This window comes from Mesocricetus auratus, unplaced genomic scaffold (genome assembly GCF_017639785.1).
Source record: "Mesocricetus auratus isolate SY011 unplaced genomic scaffold, BCM_Maur_2.0 Super-Scaffold_100004, whole genome shotgun sequence".
Classification (NCBI taxonomy): domain Eukaryota; kingdom Metazoa; phylum Chordata; class Mammalia; order Rodentia; family Cricetidae; genus Mesocricetus; species Mesocricetus auratus.
This window is the reverse complement of record NW_024429189.1, coordinates 37,961,535-37,974,689: the sequence shown is the minus strand read 5'-3', so window position 1 is coordinate 37,974,689 and position 13,155 is coordinate 37,961,535. Positions and strand designations below refer to the sequence as shown.

Here is a 13,155-nt window from a genome sequence, read left to right as displayed (position 1 = left end):
GTTCAGCATGGGCCAGGAACTCATTTGTCTAACCCACCTGTGTCCCTCCAGGGTCTGTCATATCAGGAACATTCTGTGAATTGATTGATTTAAATGGTCAAGTGAATAATTGGTGTTTATGAGCCAGTTAACGTCTTTTACTAGTCAACGTAATATTTTGTTTGTTTTGTTTTTCGAGATAGGGTTTCCCTGTATTGCTTTGGAGGTTGTCCTGGAACTCACTCTGTAGACCAGGCTGGCCTCAAACTCACAGAGATCTGCCTGCTCCTGCCTCCCCAGTGCTGGGATTAAAGGTGTGTGCTACCAACACCTGGCTCAATGTAACATTTTAACTTGGGGTTTTTGCTTGTTTAAGACAGGGTCTCATGTAATCCATGTTGCCATTGAATATGCTATATAGCTCAGGGTGACCTTAAATGCCTATCTCTACCTCCAATGTGTCAATTTGGCTTTTAAAAATGTCAATATATGAAAAGTTCCCCTTCTGCTCTTTCAAAATCTGACAACTCTGTGTAGAACTTTCTGGACTTATTGCTTCTTTGTAGTTTCATAGTCCAGCCACTTCCTTTATGAATCTGACTGGAAATATTCATAAAAGGCTAAGTACTATATACTGTGTCCTCTGATGAATCAATTCATAAAAAGTCAGGGATGTCCTTGTGCTACCTGCTAGTACCTCCTGACTCTAGGCCAAGTGACACAGAAAACTAAACATAGTTATGTTTATTGCAGAGAGACTCCATGGAGGCAGAACTTTTGTCAAAATCCTAGCTGATGGCAAAGTAGCAATTTAGTGCTAACCTATACCCTTTCTACTCAGAAACGTGTAAGGAATGGAAGGAAGGAATGGGAGAAAAGACCTCATGGCCAATTGCATATGAAAGATGCTCAGGTCTACAGTTTTATGATAGTAAATATTAATTGTGGAGGACCTCAGGAGAGTTCTAGAGACAGGTAGGATATTCTCCAGGACAGGGTAGAGGGAAGGCTAAATTGCTGCCATGGAAACCCCAGTGGTAGAATTTTCTAGAGATAGGAATGTCATTCTGAATTGTTCTAAACAGCAAAGCCTTTGGATCAGTCAGGCACTGGCAAGCTAAGGCAAGCTCACACAGAAACACTCCTCTGCAGCTCTTGGGCATAGCAAAGGAATCTATAGGGGACTATAGAGTCGTTAACTTCCATTTAATGACGGCCTGGAATACTTTATTTTCAGGCCTAGAACACAACAGAACAATTGCCTAGCTAGGAGTGTATTGCATTTAACAATGGATGAATCTATAATATGACCTGACTTTAGCTTTGTCAGGTTTCCTGATGCAGCAACCAGTGAAAGATTTCTTCCTTCTCCTGTCCTCTGCTGTAGGATAAATGTTTTGTGCACTGTAAAGATGTGTCTGTGTATAAGACACCTTCTGATTGGTTTAATAAAAAGCTAAGTGGCCAATAGCTAGGCAGGAGAGAACAGGAAAGAGAGGAACTCTGGGAAGAAGAGAGGCAAAGTGATGCAAGCAAGACACAGAACAATAGAATGGGAGAGAGGTAAAAGCCACATGGCAGAATGTAGATGAATAAAAACAGATTAGTTTAAGTTATAAGAGCTAGTTGGAAACAAGCCTAAGCTAAAGGCCAAGCTTTCATAATTAATAATAAGTCTCCATGCCATTATTGTGGACTGGAGGTCCATAGAATGTCTGACAAGAAAGTCCAAGTTCAATCCTCTTTTTCTCTCTTTCTGTGTCAGATCGATTCCAGGGCTAAGTTGTTTGAGGCTGCCTTGCAGGGTGGTAGGTTGGAATTTACTGCTTTGCTCTGGCACAGGAGAAGGAGACAAAGCGGGATGGATGGGTTCTGGCCACTGGGAAAAGGACAAGGATGGGAAAAGGAAGGGAGGGAGGGTGTGGTTCACTTCCTGGACCACAATCCTCTTGCTGGCCAAGGCTACACGCAAAGCGCTGCTCCGGGTGGGAGACGGAAATTTGTCTCCTGCGAATGCAGAATCGACCGCGGAACTGGCCGCACTAGAACTTTTCAGATGTGCTGGGCATTTCTACGACACCAGATGTTGGGAGAGGGAGGAGACCTGGGTTGTTTCTGTCTGGCTGCAGAACAATGCTCCAGGAGAACGAAACTAACCCTAATTACGGAAATGTCCGCTCTGGCTGAGACCATGCTGTGCTGGCTTCGACTGACCGTGCTTGCTTTTCAGAGCTTGTGGGAATCTTGGCTCCTTTGGAAGGGTGTCGCTTGCTTCTTTAGCTCACAGACCAGTGAGCGCTGCCTTTTGTGGATGTAAAGTAAGCCCGTCATTTAGATTTCAAGTCAGAACCGGAAAGTCTTTACTTAGATTCATGGAGCTGGTCACAGAGGCAGCCTCCCCTCCCCACGGTTCATACATGGCCTGTGGCTCCTCGATTTCCATCCTGTGCAGCTACTTGGAAGAATGTGGTATCCTTGAAGTATTCTTCAATCCAGAAAACAAGAGAAGGAAGAAGTTGAGAAAAATCAAGAACAACTTGAGCCCATGAGTTTGACCCGACCTGTGGTGGGTCCTGATGGCAGGAAGCACTGGTTCCCAGGTGAGGCCTTCGCCCAAGCTACTGAGAACCAGTTTTGGGTCCTAATCTCATGACTTCACTGGTGTTTGGCAAAGTTCTGTTTACAGATGAGCCTCTGTTTGCTGGCTGGGGCTCGACCTGAACCAGTACCCACATTGTTAGAAATCCATTCTGGATTCCAAATAGTGACTAATGGTGTAGGCCTCAGAAAAAAACCTATTCAATGATCCCTTGGCAAGTCAGGCCTGACTTCAATTTTGGAGAGGGCCTCAGGAGTTTCATTTGCATAGCAAGAGCCTCCTGGTCCCCGAGGGAGAGGAAGGTAACCTCTGGGCCTGGCAGGAAATCTCAGAGCTGGAAATTCTTTAAAGCTCAGAGAGAGAGAGAAAATGGAGGCCAAAGACATTTCCTATGAATTTCCAGATAGTGTCCCAGCAGGGCAGGATCTTGAGGAGAGGGTGTACAAATCCAGAAATCAGCTGAGTTCAGCATCAGATGCCATGAAAGTAACCCCCTAAGTGCTGTCCCTGTCCCACAACCCCATAGTCTCCCCAGGGAAGAAAACTGAAGAAAAGAGCACACAGTCATCAGTGAGGGAAATCTCTGTAAAAACCAATATATATATATATATATGAATATATATATATATATATATATATATTTCCCTTGATAGCTGGGAGGGGTGGCACAAACCTTTAATCCCCAAGCACTCAATGGACAGAGGTGGGCAGATCACTGAGTTAAAAGGCTAACCTGGTCTACAGAGTGAGTTCCAGGACAGCCGGGGCTACATAGATGAAACCCCCTCTTGAAATTTTTTCCTTTATCATATTAACATATATTAACTGCATAAAATAATGGGTTTCCTTCTGACATGCTCATAGGCATCTATGATGCACTTTGATCATATTAACTCTTATTTTCATTTTTTTTAATCTATATTTACAAGCAAGAGAGAAACATGTCATATTTTTCTGAGTTCGGCTTGTTACGTTAATACAACGATTTCCATTTCACTTTGTTTCCCTCCAAGCATTTCATTCTTCTTTACGGCTAAATAATACTCCACTTAGTAGGCTTTCTGCCCCTCCCCATAGGTTTCTCCTCAGACTGTGAGCTAGATCAAGCCAAACTGACAACGCATAGCAACAGGCGTATTGAGCAAAGCCACTCTGGGGTGGGTTTTCCCGTCCAAGAGATCAAGGCCGAGAAGTCATACACCTGATCCAGGGCAGGAAAGTTTTATAGACTGTAGATGAGGAGTGATGATGTGTCTGCCACAGCCTGGGTTTGTGACCAAGTATGGTCAAGGGCTGAGCACTTAGATGGGGCTTAGAAAGCTGGCAACTTCAGGGGAAGCTGCACTAGCCACCAAGAATTTGGGATGGGGCTTTATGGAGCTTTTTGGTGCCTTTTCTTTGTTTACAGACTCTCTGAGTGTGCAAGGTTTGGAGAGAGGGGGAGGGAGGGAGAGAGAAAGAGAGAGAGATGGAATGGGGCTTCCAGTACCATGCAGGGGGAGCCAGAGGTTCCAAACAAACACCACTCTGTATGTATGCTACTCTGCCTCTATTCATCTCTTATGGACATCCAGGTTAATTCAATAACTTGTCTACTGTGAATAATACCACAATGAACACAGATGTGCCAGGACCTTTATTGTCTTAGGTCATAATGGGTGTTTAACCAGGAGTGCTACAACTAGATCAAATGGTAGTTTCACTTCTAATTGAGGAACCCTAGGGATTCCTTTTTAGGCACCTGTACTAGTGAATTTTTTGTCACTGTAATGAAATCTTTGATATTCAGCAATCAGCTTCGGAAGTTTGAGCCTAACCAACAAAGAGCAGCCTCTTTAGCAAGGGTAAAGGTGAGACCTGGCCACTCCCTCCAATGACTCAAACACCTTCCCTAGGCCCTACCACATTTTAAAGCTTCCACTGCCTTCCAACAGTGTCATCGTGGAGACCAAGCCTCTGTGACCTTTGGAAGGCATAATTAAACCATACCCAAACCATAGCAAGACCACAGTAGAGACTTACCATACTGGTGAGAGAAGCTTTTCTCACCTCTCAGGGAGCAGTGAGCAACTAATCCAGGGAGAGTCATAAGAATTCCCAGATTCCCCTTTAACAGTCAAGAATGCTGACCTGGTCACCAGGAGAGGAGTTGAGGGACGGAGGCTGACAGCTGGTGTTCACAATCCTGTCATTGCCAGCAGGACAGTGGTTTGCCCACTCTACCAGAATGTAACCTTGCTGTCTGGTCCAACAGATTACACAAAACACAACTATTTGTTCTCCTTTGTTTGCCACGGGCAACTGACTCGAAAGCTTTGCTCCAAGGGCAGCTACTGTGTCCCATTGCCTTCTTCCTCTCTCCCTGTCTCCAGAAAGAATGCTAGGAGTCATTGTCAAGGGACTAGAGGAAAATAGACAGACAGAAATACGCATGCGGTGTACACACACACACACACACACACACACACACACACACACGAGAGAGAGAGAGAGAGAGAGAGAGAGAGAGAGAGAGAGAGAGAGAGAGAGAGAGAGAGAGAGAGAGAGAGAATGGTGACTCATGGGGCGTAGGGGGAAGTGGGGGGGTTATCCAAAGCTAGAACTTCTGACACCCTTGGAATGCTGTCTCTTTAAGCCATCACAGTCTCTCTCTCTCTCTCTCTCTCTCTCTCTCCCCCTGCCATCCTTCCTCCCTCCCCCTCCCTCTCTCAACGTCATTGGTCTCAATTGTCTCCAATAGCAAAACAGAGAAATACACTGCACCAAAGAGGACAGGCGGTAGCCCTGAAGCTGACTCCGTCGCCCGGTTCAGGAGAATTGCCAGAAAATGGCGGCTTTGGGTCCCCTGCTCAGAGGGGGCATCAAGGCGACTTAGCCGACCTGCCAGAGGAGGCGAGAGAAGGAAGGCCGAGGGTAGAAAGCATGTGTACATGTGTACATGCTTTCCATCAGGAGGTAACTGCAGCACACAGGCCGGCAGAGGGGAGTCTGAGGCTCCTGTGTTAGTCTGGATTTCTGTTCCTGTAAATGTCATTTTCCTTCCTTGAAAAAATATAATTTCTAAAAGTGCCCCCATCCCAATAGAAGAGGATAAAAATCTAAGCTATCACTGGGAGGTACTGTCACCTAAGCGTTAATGTTGCATCCATCGCTAGGTTTATGGTTGCTACACCTATAGCCGAAGACAGGCTACCAAGAGAAAGCACACAGAATCATTTAAGTTTCCCGTGCAAGGGACTCTACAGACGTGAAGAGGTGAAGAGCGAGGAGGCAGGGAAGCTTATCAAACGCCAGGCTCGGGCTGATGGAAAGCGGCCAATGGCGGCGTACGGCTGGAGAACAAGCTCACACAGCAGAAGGGTAATGCCCAGGGGCCTGCAGGGCCTCCGTGTTCTGTGCTCAAGGCAGTTGGCTGTCCCCATCTGGGGTTCTGCTTGAGAGGAGGGTCAGAAAACCCTTCCTGAGTTTCGTGACTGCCTCAGGGGAGAAGGGGTAGGGACAACTTCTACTGTTTTGTTTTGTCTTTTTTCATGTGTCAACACTGAGGTGGAGGCCCTAAACTGGGTCAGTGGATGGGTCCATAACACCAAGTGTGTCACTGTGTTTTATCCCCAGGTCAAGGCCAGCTTTAGAACAGGAGAATGCTGCTGGGAGAGCGGTTATGGCTTGGGAACATGATATCCAGTGACTTTCTACAGGCCAGTAACGGAAATTGGCAGAGTTCTTTTTGATCCGTGTTAATGAGGTGGTTATATTCCGTTTGGCAGCCAGTTACCTCTTCCTGGTTCTGCACTCTCAAACTACAGCGTTTGTTGTTTGTTTGTTTTTACCCACTATGGCAGGTTGCACTTGGCTTTGGCTTGGCCAGTCAATACCTGCTCTGCCCTTGCCCTCACAGTCTCAGGGATGGGAATGCCTTGCTACTCATGATCCTGTCTCAGAGAAGCACAGCCGATGATGCAAAATTCGTTTTCATACTTATGTTCAGTTAACAAATTCCCTGAAGCCTTTGTCACATGTTTTATAGAGATGTGCTTGCCTGTGAGAGGCTTCCCCACAGGCCCTTCTCCAGGGAGCAGGCAAACAAAGCCAGAAGCATGGAAGCCAAAGTGATTATTCAGGCCCCAGTGACAAGGGGGGGAGAGACAGAAAGGAAAAGATATGCACAATTAGCAGCCTGGTCAGTTTGCAGACACAGCTGGGTTAAGCCTCCTGCGATTTCCCTGAATACTTGGAGGGGGGCTTTGTAGCAAATTTTAGCTTTTTATACATGGTGGCTGCAAAGAAAATAGAGTTACTGCTGTTGATTGACAGAGTGGTGTAGCAGCTATTTTTATGCGAGGCAAAGCTTTTGTGGGAGAGAGGAGGCGAAATGTCTTTAGCTTCAGCAGTCTCTGGTTCCTGGGTAAACCCAAGCTCATGCTCTCTCTCTCTCTCTCTCTCTCTCTCTCTCTCTCTCTCTCTCTCTCTGGTCACAAAAGTGCCTTGGCTCTAGCACAGGGATATCAATGAGAAAAACCAAGCAAATGTCCCCACATTTTTTTTTCTTTCTCTTTTATAGCCATGGTTAGTGACTGGATTTTAAAAGAAGATCCCAAAGCATGAAGTAGGGGGCTTGGGCATCCTGATTTGCATATTAATGCCAAACCTGTGTGACTTACGCCCACCCAGTTATTGTGAAGGTTGCTGCCAAGAGCTCAGCTTTCCCGTGACCTCATGCAGCAGTTTTGAGGGGGCCTTATGCAGCAGCTCTGCAAAATGAGAAAGCCCCACTGCTCCCCGCATTTCATGGAGCACAGGGAGCAACAGCTTCTCCAAGTGGCCAACTGGTTCCCCTGTGCTTCCTCTTTATAAAGTGGGGCAGACTAGACAGATAGAGACAAGTTTCTTTTATACCTTAGAGTATTTTTGATCACGTAAAACTTGCATGTATCAGTGACTGTTTACCTCCCAGACTGCTCTGGGTTATCACCATGCCTGACAGAGCTGGTTTGATCTCTCCTGTTCCTTCAGACTGAGGCGACTGTTCACGCCACAGGAGACATGCTAGGTAGGCTTTGCTCATTTATGGGTGATTCTTCTGGGGAGAAGAGGGAGGAGCTGCTACCAAGGTTTAAGTTCAGGCAGAAGCTGAGGGGCTCCTGATGAGATTTTTTTTAATGAGCACCAGGCACCTCCTAGTGTCCACTTGATAGTGCTTTGTGAAGGAGTTGGATCAAGGTGTGGGAGAAGGAGCGCTTAGGAGAAGTCGTGGGATGAAAGAGGGTCTGGTGTAACAGTGTCTTGGCCAGTGTCTTGGGAGCCACGGTCTTGCACTCAAACACAATGCCTCGGAGTCACAAGTCAGGTCTTCCTTGTGGGTCATCAGGAGACCAGCCAGGCTCAACAGCAAAAATGAAGTTAGATTTGAGAGTTCGAGACCAGAGTTCAGCACTCACCATGTCTCCAGGGCGGAAGTGAGTCTTTTAAGCATTTCATCTGTCTGAGGGCGATGTTCAAAACGGTGACTGCAGTGCGTGTATTTGAGGAGAGACACGTGAAGCATCCTTCCCAGTTCCATCTCTCTTGCCTTTCCTAACGTAAGTTTGAAAGGCCCTCTGCAGACTATATTTGTGAATGGCTATTTCTATCCGCTAAATATAGTAAGAGAGGTTTTTTTTCCAGTTGTTTTCTGTTCTAATTGATTTTTGATTTTTTTTTTCTGGGACAGCACCTCAGAACATAGTCCAGGCTGGTCTTGAACTTATGATCCTCTTGCTTCACCCTCCTCAGTGCTAGGATTGTAGAAACATGCCACCATACTTTGAAGTTTAAATGATTTTTGCTAATTCATTATTTGTGTCCTTGAGCACAACACCCAGTCTTTTCCAAGCCTAGCTTTCTTACCTGGAAAACGAGGCCTCCAGGTGTCACTTAGTTTGTCATAAGATTGTTGAGAAGATTCCGGGCCATGCATGCATACAGCACACATCCACATAAAAGGCGTCTAATAATGGTCTCTTTCTTCTGTTCTCCGCTCACTCTTTCTGACTTATTTTGGGTTCCTACAGCAGCTTGTGCAAGCTTCCTTGGCGTTTTTCAGAAGCGCCGATGATCTTGCTTCACTTCCTGCTGAAATGGAGACGCAGCTGCGTCTTCAGCCATCCGTAGCACAGCGGCAGAGATCTTACAACGGCTCTGCAAGGAGCCGGCTCTCTTGCTCCTCGGCGGGGTTTCTGTGAAGATGGCTGCAACCAGAAGCTACAGGTTCTGCAGTCATTTTTGTTTTCCCTCTGGCCTTTCCTTCTTCTTCTCGCCCTCCAGCCGTTTTAAAGATTGACTTTGTTTTACATTACGTATGTGTGTGTGGGGGCATGTGCCCATGTATGCCAGTGTCTGTGGAGGCCAAAGGTATCACATCCCCCTGGAGCTGGGGTTATAGGCAGCAGGGAGCTGCCGGGTGTGGGTCCTGGGCATTGATCTTGTGTTCTCTGTAAGACTAGCAAGGGCTCTTCACTGAGCCGTCTCTCTGTCCCTTCTTCTTATTTTGGGGGACAGGGTTTCACTCTGTGGCCCAAGCTGCTCTAGAACTCACTATAGCCTTGAGCTTAAAGCTATTCTCCTACCTCAGCTCCCCAAATCTTGTGCACGTGTGAGCTACCAGATCTGACCTGCTCGTTTTTCATGAAGTCTCTCTTACCACCACTGGGCTACTTTGTTACCTGAAGAAAGAATGGGGCCTCCCCAGTTTGTTTCCTCTTTAAAAAAAATATCATGGTAACTTTGTCACAATGTTCAGGCTGAGGGTGGAAATCCAAGTTCAAGACCATAAACTGGATACGGTGGTGCACACTTAATGATCCCAGCTTCCAAGGGGCTAAGACTAAAGCCGTGTTAGGAGTTTGAGGCTGGCTTAGGCTACAAAAACAAACAAACAAAAACAAAAAAAAGAAAACCTTTGTCTAAAAAAAAAAAAGAAAAAGTAAACAAAACAAAGGCCCAAACCACCACTCTGCCCGCAGTGTTTCCTGTGGTATTCACTTTCATTACATGAAGTTAGCCAAGTACAAGGACAGTTTTGCTGTATCATTACCTGGGAAAGCAACATGGTTCATGGACTACAATGGCAATCGGTGTCAGACTGAAAGCCACTGAAAACTGTGTGAGAACAAGATGACTGTGGCCATTAGTTTTTGATAACGACAGTATTTAGAATTCAAACCCTACATGAGTTGACTTTGATGGTAGAAGATGAAGCGTCTATTTTGTTTTCACGAGACAGGGTTTCTCTGTATTGTTTTGGAGGCTGTCGGTCCAGCCTGGCCTCGAACTCACAGAGATCCGCCTGCCTCTGCCTCCCGAGTGCTGGGATTAAAGTCGTGTGCCACCACCGCCAGGTGAAGCTTCTATTCTTGTAAGAAAGACTAGAGCTTTTTCTAGGAGAATGCTGACAGTGAGGCCGGCAGTCTTAACTGCTGCTCTGGTTCTAAGATGTAGGGCAAATTGTGAAACCCACCCAGACTCTGCTTTTCTTCATAGGAATTTTGCAAGGCTGTTGTATAAAGGTTAAATGAGACAACCGTGCATGCAATGAACACAATTTAATTAAGAATTAGCAATTACATTACATAGAGTCTCGTTACGTAACAGTTGTTCAACACTGGGCAGCAGCCATCATCCTTGTCACCACCAACATCACCTTTGCCATCATCTTGATTCTGCAAGTGTTCGGGAGGAGGCGCTGGGCTTACTTCTCTGTTCTTGTCACTCTCTGAGGTCAGTTTTCTCACTATGCAATAGAGCCCTCCTATCATTTCCCAAATACAAGAAACCCATCCCTTCCTGCCCAAGTTTGACTCTGTCCTGAATCTGGCAAAGAACGTGTCCCCAGTCCCCCCACTTTTCCAGTACGCTGTTCCCTTTTCTTTGAAATTACCTGGTACAATTCTCTTTGAAATTACAAGGTGAGTGAGAGACTCAAAGGCCTTGCAGTTCTGCAACCCCTGGTACCCTAGCATCCTTTGAGGCCTGTCCTTCAGCCTCTAACTCTACTTCCCCATCTGCACAGTGTCACAAGGTAGGACCCTGCAGAAGCGACACTGCGAAAATGATGAGTGACGATGTTTTAGCCCCCACACCCTGATTCTTCTTTTCACCATTCAGTGGGCCCTTCCTGTCGCACTTACAAAACCGAGAAGAACAAAAGTCACGACACACTCTTGTTCTTGCCATTGGCCAGCCTAGCTGAGTCACAGGCTGAGATGAGCTCTGCCACGAACCTAAGTTCATTTTACTATGTGCCTACAACATGAAGAATGCAGACGGACAGCGGTGGCACACACCGCTTTAATCCCAGCACTCGGGAGGCAGAGGCAGGCGGATCTCTGTGAGTTCGAGGCCAGCCTGGTCTACAAGAGCTAGTTCCAGGACAGACTCCAAAGCCACAGAGAAACCCTGCCTCAGGGGAAAACAAAAACAAAAAACAAACAAACAAAACCCCCCAAACCATGAAGAATGCCTGGCATTCCTTTGCAGTATGCCAAGATTTGACAAAAGCCACTGTCCAGTTTTTAAGACTGAGCTAGTTGCTTTCTTTGTCTCTACTCTCCAACTAGCGTTCAAGCCAAGGTGAGTGGCAGCACTGGTTTCTCGCTAATGGTGTTTCACTTATGAGTCTTTCTCCACGACCCCGTGAGAAGTGCTCCCACACAGATTCCTCATGAAGACTAAAACAAGGTCTGTTTTTATTATTTATAAGTTGTATGTACCTGTATGTGTGCATGCATGTAGGCACCCATGGAGGCCAGAAAGGGCACTGGATTCCCTGGAACTGGACTTACATGGGTGGCTGTGAGGGACCCAAAGCGTGCTGGCAGGAACCGAACTCAGGTCCTTTGTAGGAAAAGAGTGTCCTTTTAACCACTGTGCTGTCTCTGCAGACCCTCACAAGGATTTTAAAGGAAGTTTCTGAGAAATGAGAGGCAAGAAGATTAAGGATGCTTTTATTTCACTAGTGGCTTAGACAACAGACCAGACTGGCCTGCAACTCACAAGGATCCGCCTGTCTCTGCCACCCGAGTGCTCAGATTAAAGATGTATGCTACCACCGTCTGGCTTAAATGTCTCTTTCTTATGAGTACACCAATCCTATTGGAGTAAAGTCCACTCTAAGACTTCATGTTTTGTTCTTTTTGATTTTTTTAGACAGGGTCTCTGTACATAGCCTTGACTGTCCTGGCACTCACTCTGTAGACCAGTCTGGCCAGGAACTCACAGAGATCCCCTGTCTCTGGCTCCCCATTGCTGGGATTAAAACTTTGTGCTACAAAGACCAGTTTTAAGATTTCCTTTTAAGCCGGTTTATCTCTACAAAGACTCTGACTTTAGGCAAAGTCAGATTTTGAGATACTAGGGCTTTAGAAACCCAGACAGCTTCCACCTGTCATTTCCAGGCACTAATCATTATGATAGCTCCATTTCCTCACAGCAGGGAAGTGGTTTGTTAACAGAGAACTTTTTTCCCTCCCCCTGTGTAGTCCTGACTGTCTTGTAACTCACTGTAGATCAGGCTGCCCTCCAACTCGGACATCCACCTGCCTCTGTCTCCTGAGTTTTGGGACTAAAGGTGTGTGCCACAATTTCTGGCTAAAACGTTGGCCTTTAGAGTCACATGGAACAACTTTGTTGATAGTACTTTTAGCCAATAGTGAGTGAGTTGATCTTTGCACATCAGTATACAAAACAGAAAGGATGGACTTAAGGAAAAAAAGCAAGGAGAGTTTCAGTAAATGTCCAGCATTCGCATTGTTGGAAGGAGGCACATGCCTGGAGGTCAGAGGACAACTGTCAGGAGTCAGTTCTCTCCGTCCAGCACGTGAGTTCCGGTGATCAAACTTGTGCCATCAGACTTGGTGGCAAGCGGGTAAAGAACTGCTGAGCCATCTCACTAGCTCCGGTGTCTAACGTTTTGAAACCATGACTGGTCATGTCATGGGCCCGTCTCTCAGTGAATCACTCTGGGAACTAGGTAGCCCTGCAGGGCAATGTGGCATTTTCTAAATGGCTGCTTAAAAATAATTACTTGGATCCCTACAGAGGTTCAACTCACCATGGAAACCATTTATTCGGGGATGGATGATCCCATTAGCAATAACAAGAAAGAATGTGCGCTATCTTTGATACACACACACACACACACACACACACACACACACACACATGCACGCACACACAGCTGAGCTACTGTGCCCCTCAGGTTGTGAGCCTCAGGTTGTGAGCTGCTCCCGGAACATTTCCAGCTTCCTTCTCTTGTGCTAATCTTGGGGCTTCCTCTAAAAAAGGCCAGAAGTTACATTAACCTTGTCTAGATTTCTCTTCCCTCCCCTTTTAGTACAACCTGCTTTTTTTCCTGTTGGAGGCTAAGGCAAGCTTTCAAGGCTTGGAGGAATACAGTTTCACATCTTGTCACAGCTGGGATAAGACACATCTGAATTGTTTCCTCGGGCTTTAGAATCTACAAGTTTAGCTATTTATGGACAGGTCTGTGCCATTCTGAAGAAAACCCCTTTCACAATAGTAGAATCAGAGGAGTTAAGAAT

The 13,155-nt window shown here is 46.2% G+C and overlaps 1 long non-coding RNA gene across 2 annotated transcripts; it reads left to right on the top strand.

The window, feature by feature from the left end:
- The first annotated feature begins 8,298 nt into the window (after positions 1–8,298).
- On the top strand, positions 8,299–11,664 carry LOC121140373. 2 transcript variants are annotated; one of them, XR_005877177.1, is made up of 3 exons: positions 8,299–8,824; positions 10,208–11,293; positions 11,497–11,664. It is a non-coding gene; the product is annotated as an uncharacterized LOC121140373 (long non-coding RNA). The 2 variants fall into 2 exon arrangements; XR_005877176.1 differs by lacking the exon at positions 8,299–8,824 and having other exon boundaries at positions 9,919–11,293.
- Positions 11,665–13,155: the final 1,491 nt, after the last annotated feature.